The 23,275-nt window shown below is 38.5% G+C and overlaps 1 pseudogene; it reads right to left on the bottom strand.

The window, feature by feature from the left end:
• Positions 1 to 996: 996 nt before the first annotated feature.
• LOC134413757 (synaptonemal complex protein 1-like) lies at positions 997 to 22,995 on the bottom strand (annotated as a pseudogene).
• Positions 22,996 to 23,275: the final 280 nt, after the last annotated feature.

A 23,275-nucleotide genomic window follows, 5' to 3' on the forward strand; every position in this document is an offset into this window, starting at 1 on the left:
CTGGGCACAGACGAACACCCACCTGCCTGTGGGAAGCAGGGAATGAATTCCTGGCTTTGCTTCCTTGCACAGCTTTTCCTTCCCCCATGGACCTGTCTGTGTCTGAGCCCAGGAGTTTGGGCCCTTTGTCTCTTTCACTCCCTGGATTCTCTCCCATGGGTGCTCCAGGGAATGGGCCTGAGGCCAGAGAGAGAGACAGGAGAGATGGAGCCGTGCACTGCTGCCATGGCCACAAGCAGGGCACCCTCATCCATTAATGAAAACAGGCACAGAAAGGGGCAGATGTGATTTTACACCCTTCCCTGCTGTTTGCATTTCCTGCAAGCTTTCTGCAGTGTTGCTGGCAATATTTTTGTACTTTTTCAGGTGATTGACACAGCACCTCACAGGACACACTCACAGGATCAGGAGAATTATGTGATATACCATGGATTCATGTCCCTAAAAAATACCAAGGCTCTAACTGATTAGTTACTGTTTGAGTCTAGCAGTGGGCAGTACAAACTTCTCATTTTTCACTTTCAGGTGCTCATGGGGAAAGCACAGCATATTCTTCCAGGTCTTTGCACAATATTTGTTAGCTACATACAATAACAAATCTCATTTGCATCACTGCTCAACAGCTCAACATAAGGAACCCAAACTACTGGCCTATCCCTAAGACTACACAAAAATAATAAAACAAATATGTTTTGCTTCCCACTTCAGCTGCATTTGGGATATTTGATTTTTCATGATATTTTAAGATGTACTTGTAGTTTTCTTGTTATGTCTAGGCTCTGAAGTAGGGTTTGTCATTGTTGTGAAACCAAGATTAATCAAGGATTAATACAGAAATAGATGTTCTAAACTATCCTTGTGCTGGTCCCTAGGAAGGCCCAGTGGGTGATTTCTGTCTGTGTTCAAATATGTAAAGCAACAACAAATAGTCCCACACTTTATATTTCAGATAAACAATTTAATGGCATCTTAACATTGTCTTCACAATCTTATAACATGCATATTTTACTCCTTATGAAGCTGAAATATTTTTAAATACAAGTAATTCTACTGAAATTGTAGAAGTTTCAAAACCATTTTAACATACTAAAAATAAAAAAATCTAAAAGACCGGTCTAACAGCCATTAAAATGCAGGAAAAAGCAAGTGGACTTCAGTAAAAGAACATTCATTTAACAGCTACATTTTCTCCACTAAGTATTTATGTGTTAAGAGAAACAGAGTAAATGTAAAAGAACAGAAGTTATTTAAAACTAGAATTTCTAATGCTAGAAACAGCTTTGAAACAACTTTCTATGTAGTTCTATTTATTTCCAAATTTAAAACTGGCCAATTTTTTCCCAACATTTTGAAGCACAAGGGAGGAAAGGTGGAAAATGCTCTGCAGGGGTTGCAGTTATGGATCTCTAAAGTTTATTTGTGTAAAGGAATGAACATAGTATTAAACACACTGAGTATGACAGAAAAATGCAACAAATCACTAACTCTGAGAGAAAAACAGCCCTGCAAGCAATGCCAGGGCACTGGATATTTCTGCATTTTAAGCAAAGAGCTTTACAGCATCTTTAATTTTCCTTTTCCTGTCCATTTTGGAGAGTGCAGTCCAGCCTGCCTCACGCATTCTCCTCATGGTTTTGAGTTTCAGAGCAGAGCCTGGAGATTTCACACTGCATGGAGCTGGGCTCTAGGAAGGAAAATAAAGCCATCCTTTAGTTTCTGTTAACAATCTGATTAACTGCTTGGTTTAATCTTAGGAAAGGCTAACATACCTTTTTTGGTGCTGTGGAATGTAATTGTGAAGCTTGTGGATAATCTTTGTACAAATTTTTAAACATTTCTTCTTCCGAGACTATGCTCTATTAAATTAAAAGTTAAAAGTTAAATTGAAAGTTACTTAGTCACACTATATTAAAAATACTTTTTCTTTCCCCCTAAGGATATTAAACTATGAAAAAAAAAGTTAAGATGTCATTATGAGGCTTAACAGTTCCATAAAAAGAATGTTAATTATGTACATACAATTCCAGAAAGAACCAATAAATTAAAAATATACACATAAATATTGGCTTGAATGTGGAAGCCCAAACTCTTTATTTCCATTCTCAGCCCCAGCAGTGAGCACAAAGAGCTGCTCAGCACATGATTTGTTCTCTGACTCTTACCGGGAGGTCAGTGTGCTCAGAGCTGTCTGACTCAGTGTCCAGCTGCACAAGCACTTTCTGCTTTTTCCTGCTGCTCTGCTCTGCAGGCAGGTTTGTGCTTCTTCCACTCTGCATTTTATCCCTTGGAGGAGTCTTTATAACATATGTCTGGGAAAGAAAATGTTTCTCTTTTTAGATTATATTTTATGGGGTAAGTATGGAATCTAAAGCCAAACTCAGGACCCAGTTTACAGTCTGAGTGTCCAAGAATTCACCTGAGAGAAATGGTGGAACTCTGATCTTTCCATCCAAACATGGAGCAAAGATCCAAACAAAGTGGGGTGGGGTATAAATATCATTTTTTGTACTATTTTTGTTGCCAAATGAGGAGAATGAAGGGGAAGCTATGGAAGAGCTGAGTTTCATGGCACATTGTATTTAAGTTCTCCATGCTTATCTGCAGAAATTTAGGTTATTCTGAACTGTAGCCACTCCATTGGACTCTATCAAACATCAAAGAAAATGGGAACAAACAAAACTGCAGGAAAAGGCTTCCAGAGAAAGACTGATAGCTATATCAAGATTGGTGTTACTTAAAATAATTTTTTCATTAGAAGTTAAACTGAGAAGCATTGAATGGTCCAGTGCAACCCTTTTCTTGACAGATAACATCAAAATGGTGCTGGATTCCACTGTTCCAATGTGAAAACCACAAGTGAACTCCTGACAGGAAGAAGGGTGAGTTCTGCAGTCAGGACTACTTTGATACTTTGACCATTTTTACAGCTATATCAGCTTTTTTCTCTTCCATAGAGGAAAAGTGCCTTTACAAATGGACACTTTTAATACTAAGTAAAACAATTGTAGAGACATAAAAAAATCAACAACTGAGCAAGAAAAATTACACACTGGGAGCCCTTTCAGAAACTGCTGTCTAATATCTCCATGGAATGGTGTGACCCTTTAAAATCCCTTCTTATCCCAGGGGAAAAAAAATCATCGACAGAGAAGTAAGAAATACAGGCAGAAAAATGCAACAAGAAAAATTCACTGTTAGGAGTTACAAAACTTCAATGTTGGACTGCCCAAGGGGCTTCCTGTTCAGAAGAACACATTTTTTATTTTTACTTTTATCTTTTTAATTTTAGGAATATAATTTGGAGACTTTCTATTTTTTACATGAATAGATTCACTGTATAGATCTAAACAAGGTTTAGGAGTACCAGGAACATAAGTCTGTATTTTCTATAATTTAAAAAGTTTGAAGTCAAAAGCATTCCAATGTCTTTTGTTGAATGCAAATAAACATGTCATTGTCATGGCATTTCAATTGATTCTACACATATAAACACTCCCAAATTCTAAAAGCAATTAAAAAGTTCAAGTTACCTTGTGTTTCTTTTCACTTTCAGGAATCATACTGCCAGAGTGCTCTTTTACGAAATTCTCCTACGAAAGAGTTATGTGACAGCAAGGACATATTTATTTGATTTCAGTTGTTAAAAATGTTCTTGGTGTAATGACAGAGCACAGTCTATAATCACAGACTGCTACAAAGTTCACACAAAAATATGACCAGATTTAGCACATTTTAGCAGATTTAGCACAACCCGAGCATTCCAAAGTCACTATTTTTCTGTTCAGTTTCATTTCTAATCCAGCTCTTCCCACAGCACAAGCCCAGGCCACACCTGTCACCCCCACTGCTCAAGGAATAAAAAACTCCACCTTTTCTTCCATTTCTGCTTTCAGTTGTTCCTTAAGGGAGGACAGTTCCTTTTTCAAACATGACAGTTCATTTTCCTACAAACCATTAAAAAGAGGACAGGGTTAACTATGCACAGCCCAGAAAAAGGAAAACAGTCCCAGGTGACACAGGGACTAATTAACAGGGACACTCATTAGGTACACAAGATAATTCTATTTGCTTTTCAGCCCTATACTTGAAGCTTTGCTTTAGCTTGTTTAAAAAAGACTGAAGCACTGTTAGAAACAGGTACTTGATCAGAAGTGTTCAAGGTAATACCTTAAAACCCTTGGGAGAACAGGGGTGAGAGGGCACAATCTAAATATTTAAAACAAAAGTTTCCTATTCAAAGTGGGGAGTCAGAACATGACCCACTACCTGGAGGAGCAGACACAAACACACTGCTACTCCAATTTCTTTTTAGAAACATTTTGAGTTTTTAGTGCCCAGAATAAGATCTGGTGCAGCAGGTTGGGTGGGATTGCTACTGGTAAAAATTCAAACCATACTGGAAAAGTTCCCAGAGAACTGTCTCTGGTGGGAAAGACCCCAGAGCACAGTAGGAAAAGAAACTTTTGAAGCAAACTGAAAAAAGATTTTTAGAAGTCACACACTGACTGAAGATCACATCTTTTGTCTCTCTGTGCTGTGGGTGGGCAAGAGGGAGGGATTGGAAAAAAAAGTGTTTTAAAGGTTTATTTTAATTCTCATTACTCACTTTTAATTCTATTAATAATATTTTTTTATACTATTTAAGTTTGAATCTGCTTTACCCTCAAAGTGTTTTTCTCCTAATCTTTATCTCAACTCAGTCCCTGAATTTTTCTTTCCCCTCCACTGCTCAACTACAGCAGAGAAAAATGAGTGAATGTTTTTTTGTGTGTGCCTGGCACTTAGCCAGTATAAAACCACTCCACAAGGACATCAGCCCCTTCACTGAATTATTGACCATTGCAAAGTGCTCCTTACCAGTGCTCTTTCTGATGATATCTGCTTTTGCTGTTTCATTTTGTATACTTTTAACTCTGCATCTTTTTCTTCAACCAATTTATCATATTCATTCTGTGGTAAAAAAACCAAACCAACAACAAACTCAAAACATGTGACTAAATGTTACAATTATGGAGTTATCCAGTCTTAAAACATCATTTTTTCAAACCAGGCTCTTAAGATTCAGAAAGAAAAGATTCGTTGATGCTTCTGCACAAACTGTAAAACAGAAAATGCTCAATTCAAATATTATTTTGTGGACTGGCAGAGAGTGCTTTTTTTCTGTGCAGCAACATGTGCTCAGCACTAAGAGCCAGCTGTGCCATCTTTATTAATGTATCTGCTAAAGATATTGCAAAATGAGGAATAGAAAGGTAAACTAAAATGTGTCAAGCTAAACTGCTGACAGTCACTAGGTAACCTCTGAGAAAGAGGCCAAACTGATACTGAAAAATATTGCATTCACATGGTATCAAAGGAAGCCTGAATTGAAAAAAAATCTAAAAATCCCAGAAGTTTGGATGACCGGAATTATTTGCCCATAGGAATCTTTTCAAAATCTTCAATGAATTTGATTTTAGATGATGCAAAGTCCAGCATGTGTTCAGCTTCCTTTTCCCAGACTCAGGCCTGTTTCTGCTTTTGAAAGGTCATTAATGTGGTGTCACAAGTTATAAACATGGTATTGACATGGTATCACACATTGCAAACCACAGCAAGCAGGAAAATCTCTGACCTTGTGCTTTTCCATCAGTGCCACCATCTCAGTTATCTTGTGCTGACATCTGGCATCAGTTTCTCTCTGTATCATTGCAGTTTCATCACAAAGCAACCTCATCTTTTCTACCTGTCAGTAATAAATTGCATTTCATTCATCAACATAACAATATATTTTTTTTAAAATCTTAATTTCTTCTTCCCCCTGTGGGTACAAAGTTTGCAGTCCCACTTGGGCTTTATTTGCTTTTAAGATCCCTTTCAAATGCCTCATCTTTTCTGCAGATTGTTTACATGGGCAAGATCAAAGGTACAGCCATGGCAGGCAAGCTCACTCCAAACCAAAAGGCCATTTCAAGCACTCTGCCCTAACATTTCTTAGCATTGCCATCAAAAAATGTGTGGGCAGAAAAATACTAATGTGGGAGAAGTTATAATCTAATTTAACTGGGCTGACTTTATACCAAGGGTGGAATTTCTTTGAACTATATCTTGAAAGAAAGAATTTTTAATTGAGTTCTCATTTTCAAAGACATATTCAAATACTTCAACCTAAGCACCTAACAGTACTAAAGCTTTGTTCACAGGGATTCACAACAAGTTCCATTTATGTTAATAAGACTGAAATATGAGCAAGGACTCTGGCCAATAAATCTTCATAAAAACATTTTAAATTAAAAAAAATAAATTGCAGTAAAAATTAACACCTCTCACCTCTTCACGAAGTTTATTTTCATTTACTTTTCTTGTTTCTATTTCTTTTTTATAGATGTCAACTTCTTCCTTATGTTGCTTGTTCATATTTTCCATCTCTAACTGCAATTTATTCACCTTTGGAGAATGCAGAATTGCTGCTGTTATTTGTTTAGTAATTACTATGTTGATGATTTTTTTCTTACCTCTTATTTTTGAGCACAAACACTGTTACTTTTCAGGTATGATTCAAGTGTTTCCTATTTAAAAGTTCAGGTTTTTTTTTTAATAAAGAGTTGAACTTTGGCCTGAAGTGAGTTAGAAAATACTCAAAGGAACAATGGCAACAGCACAATGGGGAAGACTGCCCTAAGCAGTCACCCTAAATGCTTTGAATGCCTCAGGAAAAAACAAACACAGATGTTTGTTTCTTCTCTCTTGTAAATCTGTATCAGATTTTCACAGGTTTTATGGTACATTTTCCTCCCAGCTGTGCATTTTGATTACAGTTTTTCCTTTTAAGTTTATCATATGAATAGCCTCAAAAAACTCCACTTTTCTTCAAGTGCAGTACCCAAAGCTGGACACAATATTCCCATCAGAGGGATTGCCACTGCAGAACACATTTAAAGAACAGACTAAAAAGAGTAATATATATATATATATGTATATATATGTCTTTTAAATGCTTTTCTGTTACAATGAGGTTGCTGAACCCTGTTCAGTCCACTATCAACAAAAGAAAAAAAAAGTAAGGAACAGATTAGAAGCATCATAATTGCAATTTGAATCCATCTCTTAAATGTCCAATAGTCAGTGCCCAATGATTAAAATGGAACCATCTTCTAAAAACTATGAGCTCATTCCTGCGAAGTCTGTATCCCAGATCCATAAACCAGCTCAGAATGTATTTAACAAGTATTATCATTACTTACACTGGGACTTAAAACACTCACCTCATCTTCTACATGATGTTATTTAAACCTACCTTCCCTTCATAAGTGTTGCTTTTCTTGCTTTCTGCAGTAATTTTCTTTTTCAGCACCTTATTCTGTTGAAATAAAATGAAACAAGCACTGTATCTTAATAAGTTCACAGAATTATGTCATGGTTTAACTGCATCAAGAAATTCCAGCTTTCATCAGGCAAATAACTCTCTGTTGTGCAGCTCAGGTTCCAGAACAATTCTTCAAACAAATGAATGTTCAGCAAATTTCTGTGATAATTACTGTTTCTTCATGACCTTAGGAAAGGCTCCTCTTGAGCAGCAGCAGGGAATAACAAATGAGGAGCGGAATGGGAATTAAAACTAAGATGCTGCTGACAGAAGGTGTGAAGATGTCATGACCAAAAATACAAGTTATTTATTTTTACACTGAAGTTTATACAATTTGTGCTAGTGCAGAATTCTTTTCTACTAGTGATAACTGAGATACTCATACAAGTACATAAATAACACTATGCACTAAATGAAAAAGAGTAGAAGTTTATTAAAGATATTATTTTTGTAATTGCTTTTTTCAAATTAAGGCTCATTACACAAATCAAGTGATTCCAAAGCTGACTCCCTAGTTTGCTCAGGGTTAGGATAAAAAAGGAGAATTTTTAAATTACATAGGTGTATCTAAAGACATCACAGCAGACACAAACCTGCTGAAAAGGCAACCCAAAGTATAATGTGTTTATGTATTTGTGACATTTAAAATCTCTACACACCTCCTGTTGCAACTCTTCCATGCATTTGGTTTTATTTTCCACCTGTTTCTTCAGATTATTCATCTGAAAGAGATATTTCAGACGTGAATTAGTAAGTTCAACAAATGACTCCCTATGTGAGCAATTCCTGTAAATGTTCTCAAATCTGCCCTTGCACCAGTCTGGTTTGTTCCAATGAGACTGAAACACCAGCTGACATGTTAGAATAATCAGAGTTTTAGCCATAAAGTACCACAAGATGTTAATTAACAGCAGTGAACCAGTTCCTTAGTGGTTATGGAATTAAGAAAGAAGAAGAAAAAAACCCCCAGCATTTTCACAATTTAAAAAATGCACTTGGTATGAAGTTCCCTACATCAACGAAAAAATGAATTTTCCCAATTATTTTCTACAATCTTCAATGGCTTTTCCTTTCTTGAAATTTCATTTTCAGTTCTCTTAACCTGAAATTAAAATTGTAAATATTAGGCTTTTACAATGAAATTTTGAAATCCATTCTAATGCTAAAAACCCCAGGTTGCTTTGAACCAATAGAAAGAAAGTAAAAATGTTTGTATCTATTTAAGCTCAAACTCACAATACATATAAAAAGCTAATCCAGAGCCCATCCATCACTGAGTGGGTATATAAGAAACAGAAAAACAGGTTCTCTGTTTGCCTGAAAACAAACAAATCTTCAATATTAAACTTCCAGCAAAGAGTGAACATCCCAGTGACTATGCTTGTCTTTTGAAATACCAGGGCTCACATGTGGACACACAAGGGCACAGCTGGCAGCAGCTGGGAAAGAAGAAACCTCTGGCAGAGATCACATCCCCCAGGCAGAGCTCTGCAGAAAAAATCCCAACAAAGATTTTACATTGAATGCTGCCCTGCAGGTTCTGTAAGATATTTTCATGACACAGGACATACATTTTCTTCTCTTTCATCCAGTGTACTTTTCATCTCTTCACCTGTCTTTGCCATTTTCTCCTTCAAAGACTCCAGTTCATTTCTAAGTACCAAATTAACAAACATTAGTATATATTTACATATTGCCTTTAACTTGTTTTCAGTACTTCTAATAAACCCATATTTTATTTTCTAAAAAGAGCTGCTAATGTTGATGGGAACTTCATAAGCTGCTCAATGAAAATGTTCTTGAAATGCAGCGACAGGCCCAGTAAGTCAATATGTGAACTGTCCATACTTCTTTTAAGTAGGAGAAGATGTTCCAGGAACCCCAGAAAAATACATCCTGACCTGGACTATTGCAATGCAGCTGGGAAACATGGGAGCTGCCTATTGAACTGGGGATACAGAGAGTAACTCTGATCCAGTTTTGCCTTGCCACATTTCATCCATAACCTTCAACTTCCATTTGAATTTCCTTCACACCTGAGATGTCTAATGCAAAACAAGACAGCTCTTACTATGGAATACAAAATGATGGCAAACATTGTATCTGCAGCAATTGGTATTTCTAATCTGAGAAAATTTCTACTTGGCCAACAGCAATTCTGAATAGTTTCTGTTTAGCTATATAATCTAGAAAAACATTAATCAAAAAATCCCAGAAAGCAGCATTTGAACACAACTAACTATTTGAGTCTACTTCCTTTAACAATATCAGTTAATAATATTTGCTTTTACTTGCCTTAGCTGGCTATTTGCCTCTTCTAGATTTTCAACTAACTGCTTTGTATTGTCTTCTTTTTTCTTACTATCCTAAATAAAGACCCATGTGTCAGCAAAGAAATAAAATTCAAAGTGACTTCTTAAAAAATTCAAAGACATCCAAAGCACACAAACCTGCCTTGTTCACAAGTGTAAATACACTTCCTTTCCAATTCAAATACAAAAAGTAGCTCAGGTACTCTACAGACCCAAGTCATGTTGCAGCTCATCATCTAATTTGCAAAACTGAGTCATTTGTCAAACTGAGTATTGTCCTTTCAAGAAAGCTGGAAGTTTACAACTTGCCTCTTGTTGTTCTTGCAGTTTCTTAAGTTCTGCAGCCACAGCATTTTTCTCTTGTGCTGTTCGTTCTTTCTCTAGTGAAAGCTTACTCAGATACACTGTTAGCTGTTCATTCTTTAACCTAATTTAAACCAAATGGCCAAGAGGAATAAGAAGATGGATTTTGAAATCTCCTTTTAAATTAAACATACCCATTATCAAGTGTCATTCCATGCTGAAAGAAGTCCAGGCCTTTATCTACAAATACAAGCTTTGCAGCAGAGTCAGAGAGATGTAAAAAGGTGACAGAAGAAGGAAAGAAAATCAGAGTCAACTTTTATATAAATATAATGGTTAGTGAAGATGATGTATTTTAAAGCAAGATTAACAATGAATTCAGAAACTTTCTCTTCTTGTTAAATAAGTCAGAGAGATATGGAACAACTACATATGCCATAGAATACATATAAATAGAGAAAGGGGAATTTAGAAATGTAAGTATATAAATAATGTCATATATGTGGTTCAAAACTTCCATTAGAAAACAATCATAGTTCATTTCACTGTGGATTAAAGCAACTTCTATATTACACCAAAACTAATGAAATATTCTATTTTCAAAATGGTCATACGCCTCTTGTTCAAGATCTGTTTTCAGAGTCACAAGCTGCTTTAAATAATCTTGTTCCTTCTCAGCTGTACTTGTCAGCTGTGCTTTCAAACCATGGAATTCTTTCTGCAAAATGAAAAGGAAGAGTTTTGAGTATCCATGTGCAAACTCCAACTGCTGGAGGTTATCAGACATGAGCTAAGAGCACAAGGCTTTCAGAAGAACCAAAAAACATCCATGCCATGGATTATCCAGATTGCATCTTTCCAATCTCTGCTGGTATCTGGAAGTGGCGTGAGACAGTGAACTGTGACACCAGTGCTGTTCATGTCTGTCCCCTGCTGTGAGTTTCATTACCTGGGCTGCAAAATTAGGGTGGGACCCTGCTCTGGGTGCTGTTTCTTATGTATAAACTTGTATACAAGTTCATGATGTGCAACTTCACTATTTCTAAAAACATGTTACTATTGCCCTGCTTCAGACCTCTCTCATTTGGAGAGCATTTTCATTTCTCTCTCCCCATTTTTCTCTCTCTGCATATTTTCTACAGTAGCCTCAAGATTCTTCTTCAATCAAAGTTCCTCCAATTTGCCAATTTTAGAAAATGAGTGAAACTCAGTTCAGAACACTCAATGCACAGATTATAACAAGCAGACACAGTAAAATGCACTCCTGATTTCACACTCTCTTAACTTTAGTTGATATGGATTCTTATTAGGCTTGTAAATATAAAATCATAATGAAAATAAACTTCTGTTAAGAGTGTATTTCATATAGCTTTGACTTCTGTGACAGAAAATGGGCCTGTGTCACAGCACAGAAGGGTTCCCAGAGGCCAGAGCTAATTACCTTCCTGGAAGGAAGAAAAAATGGGAAAAATTTATATCCAGAGGGAGTGGCATTTGAATGGGCATGAACAAAGAAGAAATAACCAAAAACCTTGAGAAGGAAAACCAAAAGCACAAGAGACAAGAAAAACCAAAAGCATGGGAGACAAGAAAAACAGAGGCGATAAAGAAGTTCTTAAAAGAAAACACTGAAATTGTGTGTGAGAAAGTTTAGTAGAAATGTTAAGGTAGACTAGATGGTGTTTATTTATGGCATTTAAGATACTTACAAAGCAAGAGGAATTTCATATGAAGAGCAAATGCCATGAGATTAATAAAATGAACATTTACCAGAGTTTCTGACAGCTCTTCAAGTTGCACTTCTTTATCACATTTTACTTTAGTCATCTCTTCTACAGCACATGGAATGTAAAATTAATGGAACAGGAATAATTTTTCATTATTAGCAGGCAGTATAAAACATTTACCCTTTTGCAATACCCAGTTCTCAAAACTTGTTGGATTAAGTGAAGAAAATGAAAAGCTAATTTATGACTTAATCTAAATGTAGATTTGAAAAGATGATTCAGACATTAGCAAATCTATATCTGAAGAGAAGCTAAATATTTATCCTAAATAAAATTTAGAGCCTATTATGTTTTCCACAATTATAGCTTCAAATAAACCATGGACTGTAAGACTGGAGTATTCTCCAAGTATTGATGCACCTGCATTGTTCCAGAAAAAATCTGAACTGCTGAAGGTATCAGATGGATATGATGAGAAAGGAAACCAGTTGTTACTAACTTCCAGATGGTTTCTGTGTGCACAGTCACAATTCTGGTATTTTTTACAAGTTCTCAACAGCAAGGCAGAGCTCTTACTCTGGGGACTAAGGAGCACATCCCTAGAAACCACAGGGTATCAAATGGATGATATTTAAAGAGAACCCCTGCCAGCATCATTCCACTTCCAGCATGGGGAGGGTCACAGAAACCTCCATGGGAGGGTTTTATCTCTGCTGCAGAAGTCACTCCTGGCACCTGCAGTGCTGCTGCTCTGCGCTGCAAACCAAAATGACCTGCAGAGGAATTTATGCATGAATGGTCTGACTATTGGAGCTGTGCACAGCACTGCCCTTTGGCTGCTGCCAGTACCAATGACCCCCAAAGAAAAGGGATCAGCTGAGTAAAAATAAATCCAGGCATTCCTGACAGGTACAGGTACTGTAAAATCATTTCTTCAACTACTAGAGACAGTCCATTTCCAGAAAAGAGCAGAAAACATTTTTATTACTGCCCAGCTCATTTTCTGTCTTTCTACAAGCCTTACCCAGTTCAGCAGATTTATTCTGGAGCTCCAAGGTAAGCAGCTTTGAATCATCTTCAGATTTCTTTAATCTAGAAAAATGGTAAATGAAAAATCCCAAATGTAGAGTACAAAGGACTGCATTTGAAACTTACAGGACAATAAGACAAAGTCTTACCACAAGCACTTTAAGAACATTTAACTTTTAACAGGCAGATAATTTATCTGCCTGCAACACACATCAAATTACAGTTTTACAACCTCAGAACAGTAGACATAAAAGTAAACAAATATATATCTACAGAAATCTGTATTTTTTAAAGACAGAATTATGCAAGTTGAAGGGGGCAAAATTTACTTTTTATACAGTAGTAACTATCACAAACAAAAAAAAAAATTACATAAATTCTCTGCATTTAGACCACTGTGTGAAAAAAACCTCCAAATTTCAGCTTCATTTCCAATTGTTCTTGGTTTTGTTATAGACTGCAACCTGTAAGATCACTCTTGGAATTTCAACTCATTAATTTACCTATTTTGCTCTTCTTGCAGCAAGCTTTTCAAATTGGCAACAGAAGTCTCAAACTCCTCTGTCAGGGCTGCAAGCAAAGCCTTCAGTTTTTTACATTCTTCCTCCTGCTCTTCCTTTTCTCCAGTGACCTGAATTAATGTTTTCACTGTAGTCTGGAATTCAGTTTCCAAGTTCTTCTGAGCAACCTTCAAGACATGATATCATTTCTAAACATGTTTTCCAACAAACAGCTACAGCTGTTTCGTGTCTAAAGTATCCATAATTATTTATGCAAATGATCATCTAGTCTATTTCTACTGTAAAGCTATAAGTAAGGGGTACCTCTGCCTTTTGCAATGTAATTTTAGCCTCTTCCAGCTCTGCCCTCAAATGTTCTTTACTGACCTGGGATTCCTTTAATATTTCTTCATTATGTACTAAACAAAAAAAAAAAAAGTTTATATTGTTAAAAATAGGATATTTACTAAAAAATGCTGCTAAAAATGGAAAATTACATACATTTAAAGAATGTAACAAAGACCAATGGTATTGACATCATCTACTATAAAATGATAGATAAAATTTGAATATAGATGGCTTAAAATATTGAAAAGTAAGTTCTGAAAAGTAAGTTTCCTCAGTGACATCTACCTGACTTTAAATTTGCAAAACTGAAGCAACATATTTTCCCCTTGCAATTTTCAAAAGCTCTCACTGCTTGACTCACCCTAAAAACTGCCCTGCCAGTCCTGCTCCCACATGAGCAGCTCCTGTTCCAAACAAAAAGAAGGCCTTCAAGGCCCCAAAATTCTGCTGCCAACCAGCAACAGAATAAGACTATCATGGCCCTGTTTCCTATGCTTCTAATAAACAATTACATATAATAAATAAACAATCATAAACAACTACATTGAAATTCTGTAAACAATTACATTTAAATACAGCAGGCAGAACTCTTACATTTTGCTTCCATTAAGTCAGCAATCTTATTTTGTGACATCTGCAGCTGAGCCTTGATGTCTTTTATGACATCATCTTTTTCATCTCTCTGTATGGTAAGAGCTGAAATCTAGAAAAATGCAAGAAATATCATCATGAAGTCTGGAAAAGGGACAGATAATAATTTTCATTTGTACCCCAGCTATGATAAGCAGACATTTTGCTGTCATTGAAGTTAGATTAGATAGATAGATAGATAGATAGATAGATAGATAGATAGATAGATAGATAGATAGATAGATAGATAGATAGATAGATAATATTTGGCTAGATACAATCTTAGCCAAATATTGATCAAGTCACATTACTCTAAACAAAATGTTCTCCAATTCAAAATCAAACCATCAATTCCAGTAGACTAAAGGTACTGAAACATCATTAAACTTAGCAGAATTTGACTTAAATGCAGCTTCAGACATTATTTTGTCTTTTTTACTAATACCCAGAAACACTTCTTGGCTCTTGCATTGCCCCTTTAGGCACAAATAAAGCTCTACATATTAGATGGTAAAATGAGCAAACCTGCTTTTCCTTTTGGCTGACTTCCAGTCTGCATTCTTTCTCAAACTTGTCCACTTTTTCCGCTTCTTCTTTTACTTTGGAGATACAGTAACATCCATAGTTAACATTCTAGCTGAAATATACTCCAAGTTCAATACAACTTCCACTTTAAGACTGCTTGGAATTCTACAGCTCTACCATTTGTTTTCCAAGAGTAATTGTTGAGGCAATGTTTGATTTTATAATCAAAATACAAACAGAAAAGACCATGTGAAAATGAAACAGGAACATAACAGGCTATACATACAGAGAGAGAGCATTTAGCTAAAGTTTCTGTAGCTATACACTAGTGGATTCTCATTTAAATAAACAAACTATGTGAAATAAATATTGATCTCTAGACTGTACTTCACAGACAAAACTTCAATTTTGAGTGACTGTTTGAAAAATAAAGTTTCAGATTTGGCCCAGTGGAACAGCAACAGAAGCGGCCAGGCAGTGACCAAAGGCAGCATGAATAAAAGAAGGGTCCCAGTGTCTCAGTGTGAGCTGCTCACCATTCCAGCACTTCACATCTGCCTGCCCTGACACTGCGTGTGTAACACAAGCTATGAAGTACAAAACTGAGCCAGCTGCATAAACTCAATAAACAGAATTCTCACATTTGAAACTCATTTCCAGTCTGTCGTTCTCTGCTTGCACACGAAGCTCTTCAAATGCCACTGTCATTCTCTAAAACCAAAATTTAATATTTGAAGTTCAATACTGGAAACCCTGGAACTTCTCCAGGGGCTGCTGCCCACCTCAACCATTCTGAGGAACCAGCAGGGAGGTGAAACAGAGCCCAGAAAGAAGCCAGAAGTTGTGTCAGTGACCCAGCACTAAGCACACATCACCCAGATCACAGGGATCTACATCCCACACACTGCTGCACTTTCTCCATTGAATGTGTTTGATGTAACACAAAAATAATTCTTGAAAAGGGATTGAAAACCCAACTTCCTGCATCATACATGACATGATACCCACACATGATGGATACAAACAGTATCCCAACATAAACATGGCACTCAGCTCAGCTCACATAACTCACATTCCTTTCATCAAGCTTGGTCACTTACTTCTACGTTGCTGTGAAGTTCCTCATACAATTGTATTGTTGCTTCCTTTTCCTGTTCATCTATCAAAGCAAGAACATAGGAGAAAGTTTTTCTTTTGAACAAGAATGCCAGCTGCCCAAGTCATAATACTTAATCAGCATAATGAATTAAAAAAGGAATTATCAGCTCCATTCTTATTAAATAAGTCATTATGAAACATGGTGCCAAAAGTTACAATCTAAAAAAATTTAGAATCTAGGGAAAATGTGTATTTCATTGAAACATTGAGCAAGCTCAGCTTTTAAATTTCCTTCCCAAGATATTTTTTTCTGTGAAAAGTGTAATTCTGGATCAGCTTATGTGACCATATTAATTATTATAGTATTAATGCTGTTGAATCATAATGTATCAAAACTGTTGGTATTTATAAACTATAATCTATAACCACAGATCTGTCATAAAATTGCAACACTCCATGTCCATATTTTCCTTCTTTTCTTTCCCTTTTGTAATTGATAGAAAACAATTAAAAAGAGAACAGTAACAGAAACAGGTATCAAAAAAGAACAGTACATCTATGCACTGTGTTTCTAGAATTAAGTGTATTCCAACTATTCTAGTGTTTCTAGAATTAAGACAAAAAAGAAACAGACACTTCTTAAGTATCCACGATCAAGTTAGTAAAATTCTAAATTGCATATAAAGTAAAATTCCCAATCAAGAACATGTTTTAAAACCTCAAGAATTTAAACTTCATTAGGTTATCCAACTGTCTTGGCTTGTTCAGTTTCATGAGAAGAATTCCAGTTACTCATTATACCTTGGGGTTAAGACCTTTTTTCCCCACAAATGTGTGATGGCTGAAAACAGGAAATGTCAGCTCTGGAAATTTGTTCCAGAGTGCTGGGAATTTAGAGTAGATTCTACTGCCTAAAAACAGGCATGAAGTGTCACTTCTTATGTCTGAATATATTCCCAGAGTGTGGCTGGGACTGCAAAGCTTCAATGGGCTGAGCAGCCTTGGGGAGCCCTGCCCTGCCCTGCAGTGGCTCCAGTGCCAGTCGGGGCTGTGGGCACTGCCTCAAACCCGGAGCACTGTTTGGGCACCCAAAGAGCTCCCAGGCTGGCAACCTTGCAGCAAACAATTTCACTGCCTTCAAAAGCCCTCTGCATTTAGCATTACAAACCACAAGTCTGTTAGACCTGGGGCTTCACTTCCAATTTTGTGAGCCACTTAAAATTCACTTCTCATTCTGAGAGCCACATCCAGTCGATCTCAACTGGAGAACTTCTCTGAACAGCACGAGAAATTTCTTCTTCTTGCTTCTGTTTGTGAATTCAGAGCAAGCTAGAAGCACATTTACTCTGATAAATAAAAACTAAAAAAGCATTTACATTTGCTGGTCTTCTCTGTGAAACGAGTGTAGGTTTCCTTGAGCAGATTACACAGATGCCTCGAAGCAGCAGCTCTAAAGGAGGAAAAAATATCATGTTTGCACAGGAGTGCACAGTACTTTGTGCACCTAAGGAGTAACAATGGAAATGACCTTCAATATTTAACAGCTACATAAAACTGCCCATGTGAAAATGGATTATTTCCACCACAAAAATATATACTTGGTTCTATTACTTACTCTTTCAAGAGATCTTTATTTTCACATATCTCATCTTCCAGTTTCAAATGGAGTTTTCCATTTTCAAACTGATTTCATAGGGAACAAATGCAAAAAGACTGTTATTGAAAAATGTATTAGAAATGCACTTTGATTTCTCAAATCCCTCATGAAAAAGTCATTTAGGGCATCAGTAGACAGAAGTCTGTTTTATCTGGTATTACATGCTGAGTCATCTTTTTCATGAAAGATGCAGTAATTAATGAACAATAATTTACCAGCAAATGAGATACTTACAGGTATATTCTTCATACACACACTCACACAGGACAGGTGCCTGCAACTTCTCAAAATAATCCCTTTCTTAAGGCACAAACCAAACTGCAACAGTCTTTAATATTTAATTGTATCAATAATAGTGTCATACTGAATCAGGAAACACTGAACTTCATCTATTCAATGTACACTATACAATACTGGCCTGCAGTTCTTGAATGGCTTTATTCTGTGCTTCAATAATCTTTCTATTCTCTTGGAGTTTTCTTTCTTTCTGGTTTAGTTCAGTTTCCACAGTCAGTTTCCACTGCTTGATCTTCTCAGCCTCTTTGTAGAGTTTTGAGAACAATTCATTCATTGTTTCTGGATTCTATTAAAACAGGTTCCACAATTTAATCTCAAATACTATCCAATTTATAGTATATAATATCTAATTAATATTGTTGTAGATAACATATTTCTCTCCTAGAAACATCACAAGAGTAATATTTTTCCACAGATGGTGATATAAGCTTAGATATGATCAGGAGTCCAAGTTTAAATCTTTGTGCATCCTCTGTGTATGTATCAAAAGGCATTACAAAGCACACAGGAGAAACAAATACAATGAACTATCCCAAATCCCCTTCAGACATCACCAAATAGATGGGCCTAAAGACATGGATAACTTCAGTCCACCAAAATCAATAAAAGTTTTGCCAGAATTATCAGTGAAGCCAAAATTCCTTCTAGTAGGTTCTTCCCACCACTTCTGTCCTCTCCTTCTGACAGACACTGCTGAGTTAAGTAAAAGCAGCTTCAGAGACTTTGCCCAGGAGTACCTGTGATATTGCCATGGACACACACAGAATCACAGAATAATGAGGTTGGAAGAGACCTCTCAGATCATCGAGTCCAACCTATGCCCTGACACCTCAACTACAGCACCAAGTGCCATGTCCAGTCTTTTTTTAAACACATCCAGAGATGGTGATTCTACCACCTCCCTGGGAAGAGCATTCCAGCGCTTTATTATTCTTTTGGTGAAAATCTTTTTCCTAATATCCAACCTATCCCTTCCCTGATGTAGCTTGAGACTGTGTCCTCTGGTTCTGTCAGTGCTGCCCTGTGGAAGAGACCGACCCTACCTGGCTCCAACCTCCCTGCAGGAAGCTGTAGAGAGCAATAAGGTCACCCCTAAGCCTCCTCTTCTCCAGGCTGAACATGCCCAGCTCCTTCAGACGTTCCTCACAGGGCTTGTGTTCCAAACCCCTCACCAGCCTTGTTGCCCTCCTCTGGATGTGCTCCAGCATCTCAACATCCTTCCTAAACTGAGGGCCCAGAACTGGACACAGCACTCAAGGTGCAGCCTCAGCAGTGCTGAGTACAGGGGCAGAATGACCTCACTGCTCCTGCTGCCACATCATTCCTGATCCGGGCCAGGAGCCCTTGGCCTTCTCGGCCACCAGGGCACACTGCTGGCTGATATTCACCAGCACCCCCAGGGCCCTTTCTGCCTGAGCACTGTCCAGCCACACTGTCCCCAGGTTGGAATGTTGTAGGGGATTTTTGTGGCCAAAATGTGGAACTCAGCACTTGGACTTATTAAACTTCATGCTGCTGGACTCTGCCCATCCATCCAACTGATCTAAGTCTTTCTGCAGAGCTCTCCTTCCTTCCAATAGATCAACACAAGCTCCCAGCTTAGTGTCCTCTGCAAATTTACTGATCAAGGACTTGATGCCCTCATCCATGTAGTCTACAAAAATATTAAACAGAACTGGTCCCAGCACAGAGCCCTGAGGGACACCCCTGGTGCCTGGCTGCCAGCTGGATGCAGCACCATTCACCACCACTCTCTGGCCGGCCATGCAGCCAGTTCTGAGCCCAGCACAGAGTGCTCCTGTCCCAGCCGTGGCTGCAGCTTCTCCAGGAGTGTGCTGTGGGAGACAGTGCCAAAGGCCTTGCTGGAGCCCAGATACACAACACCCACAGCCTTTCCTGCATGCACCAGGCGGTCACCTGCTCACAGAAGGAGCCCAGCTTGGTCAGACATGACCCACCCTTGGTAAACACCTGCTGGCTGGGTCTGATAGCCTGGCCATGCTGTGAGTGCTGTGTGATAGCACTCAGTATGAACTGCTCCATTATCTCACCTGCTACTGAGGCCAGGCTGACTGGCCTGGAATTACCAGGATCCTCCTTCCTACCTTTTTTGTACATGGGTGTCACACTGGCCAGTGTTCAATCATCTGGAACCTCACAGTGAGCCACAACTCCTGATAAATGATGGAGAGAGGCTTGGCAAGCTCATCTGCCAGCTCCCTCATCACCCTGGCATAGACCCCATCTGGACCCAGGGATTTATAAATATCCAAGTGTCCCAGCAGTTCTCTGCTCACACAGAGCAGGAAGGAAAAGCACCACCCTTGTGCCCTTAGAACACCTTGAAAGTGCCCTACAAGCAGTGTTGGGCCAGTGGTCGAGGCAGGGAGAGCAACACACAAGCCCTTTGGTTCACTTACAACACTCCCAAACACCATCCTTGTTTTGGCTGCATCACACTTTTGTTACAGTCCTGATGGTACTTTAATAGCTTAGGATTAAAAGAGTCTAAAAAGTTGTCAGGAATATGAAAATCAGCAGAAAGAGCACAAGAAATGTGTTTTATTTTGTGGTAGCAAACAGTGTTTTGTAGCTGCAAAGTACAGAAGGTATTGCAAAAAAAATGAGCTGTACTGAATTGTGCTAAAGCAGAGATGTGCTGGTAAAGACACTGTGAGAAGAATACAGTGCTTGAGGAAACCACTGAATTCATTGTTTTACAGATAAAATAAAGCCAGACAAGGCAATTGGGATAATCTACTTCAGTTTTCCAAAGAATACTCTGACTTCAACCCTTCTGCCCCTCAACAGAATATTCAGAACCAGTTCCACAAGGATACTTAAGTGTTTAAGTCTTACTCTAAATAAAGCTCATAGACTTCGCAGGCACTTCAAACAAAGAAAAAAACAACAACAATATTGCAATCACCCTAATTTTTAAAGATTTGTTTCCAGGCATGTTCACTAAATCACAAATATCTCCTCCAAGTTATTCAGCTTTAAACAGGAGACAGAAAATATTATTCCCTTTTGACTACTCCCTTTAGCCCTAAAATATCTACTGAATAATGCTTTAGGCACTGTTTGGGAACAAATTCAAAAGACCCCAAGGAATTAATTAGATGGGCAGAGTTGATACTTAGCTCACCTCTTCATCTACTTCAGAGCAAAGTTTCACTTGCTGTGAAATTGTATCTGAAACATGAAGAGATTTTGATCAATGTATTTCTAAAACAAGTAACAGTGAAACTGTATTTAACAGTTACAGATATGGAACTGTGAGACTACTCATGAAAATTAAAACCTGACAATATATAAAAATCTAAAGAAGGTGCATGGCAAACATTCCAGTTGTACCTGAATCAGTGATTTCGCCACGGCTCCACACACCGAATGGCAGCTTAAAGTCATCATCTGAACATCTATTAAAACCCTGCACAAATTAAAAAATTAGTTCCTTATGGGTAGATTTGTAAAAAATAAATTGTAAAATCCAAGAGAAAAAAATCCCTACAGATGATGTGAAAATAGAATTTATCATTAATAAAACAGCTGCCTACAATTTTCAAAGCCCAAGGTATTGGTAATGGCTTTGGAACTCACTTCTTACTTCCCAGTGGTTGATCAAACTGTTGGTGTCCTGCAGTTTGATTTATAGACTGTGGCCAAAGGGGAGCTTTCAATGCAGGGAATTCAGCAGCTTCTGCCTGTCTGGGCACTGCTGCATGGCAAAGGACTCAGGGAGACAAATTACTTTTTTCAAGACCAGTAGTTGATATTTCTTTTTTGCTTTACTTCCAAGGGCACTTCTAAACCATATCTGATTATGTGTCAGCATGAGAATACCCTTTTACAAGGTTTTGAAGTCACAGAAGTTCATCCTGTAAACAGCTAACTCATCTGCTGTCAGAATATCTCATCCCTAATCTCAAAATACTTCATTAGGAGCTTCGACATGAAAAAATAACTTGTGGAATTCCCGTAACTCAGTGCGGGGACAGTACATTTTCACTGCACACCTGATCTAGTGAGACCAAGACACCAATACCAGTGCGAGCATCTGAGTGGGGCCTGTGGGAATACATAAAATCAGAGGGGTTTCAGAAAGCTGCAAAAGGCAGTCTCAGAGACAGCAGAACTGGGATTAGAGCCAAGCAGTAGCCATGAGATAGGTCAGCAGAAAAAATAATGTAAAAAGTAGAAAAGTAAGGACAAATAGAACAATGGTCTGTGTATTAACGTTTGGCTAGAATAACTCCCTAAGTTACAGAAAAGTTTATCTAGCCAGATATTAGGAAGTTTTAAGGTTAATAATGGAGCTATGTGCATTTTGCTTTAAGGCTTAAAAGCAGGTATTGTATTCAAAATAAGCAAGCATTGTTTTAACCAAAGGTACGTGTGCTTATAGTGCTTGGACTGAACTACTGTCAATGTGCTTTTGATTTGTGTGACTGGTCAAAAAACTTTTAAAGTAAGTTGTAACATTAAGTTCTTGGTCAGCTGCCTGGGATGTGAGCTGCTGGCATCTTCCCACTGTCATAACCATGTAATGAGACTGATGATGGGAAAATAAAACAGCTCAAGTCAGTTCCTCAGCAATCCCATCCCGTTGGTGATTTGTACACAGACCCCGGCCAGCGATAGAGCCCTGCTTGCTCTCTGGGCTGAATTACCCACATCAAACACGGACTTACAACACAGAGCGGATGCTTGAGAAGATGATTCCCTTCAGTTTTGATAGATAACAACAACAAAGGTTTTTGAAATTCAAACCAAAGATGTCTGTGCATGTGCCACACTAGGCATACACACAGAAATGAGTCCAGCACAGGAGCCCTCCCGGCCTATACAGGGGCAGGTGTGTGTATGCTCCAGCCCGGGGCAAGGGGCAGGTGTGTGTGTGTTCCAGCTCGGGGCTCTTTGGGAGCAAGGGGCAGGTGTGTGTGTGCTCCAGCTCGGGGCCCTGCCGGGGCACTCCCCGGGCCCAGCACTGTCCCCGTGTCCCCGGAGAAGGGCCCCTGCGCTTTCCCCCCGTCCCCTCCTCAGCCGCGGCCTCCAGAGCAGCACAGCCCGAAGGGGCAGCCGGGGGAGGCGGGGGAAGGTGTGATATGGGCCGCCCTCAGCGGCCCCGCGGCCGAGCACTTACCTGGGATCTGCCCGCAGACACCTGCCCAGCGCTCAGACGCGGCGGCATGAACAATTTAAAGCGGTTTTCCTTCTCCATGGCTCCGATAAAAGGGCGGGCGGGGCGGCCCCAGCTCCCGGCGGCCGCTGAGGGCGGGCGCGAAGGGCGGGAAGCGGCAGCGGCCCCTCAGCGCGGGAGAGCTCTGAGGGGAAGGGGGGGGTCACGCCTGCACAGGGAATAACTGGGAGAGCCCAGTCCTCCTGTGGCAAAAATGCGTATTTTATGATTGACTTTTCGCGAATATTAAAATGAATATTATATGTGTTTTGTCAGAAAGTTATGCTGTATTAATGTCATGAATAAGAAGCTTGACTAGGCT

Source organism: Melospiza melodia, unplaced genomic scaffold (assembly GCF_035770615.1).
Source record: "Melospiza melodia melodia isolate bMelMel2 unplaced genomic scaffold, bMelMel2.pri scaffold_51, whole genome shotgun sequence".
NCBI classification, from domain to species: Eukaryota; Metazoa; Chordata; class Aves; order Passeriformes; family Passerellidae; genus Melospiza; species Melospiza melodia.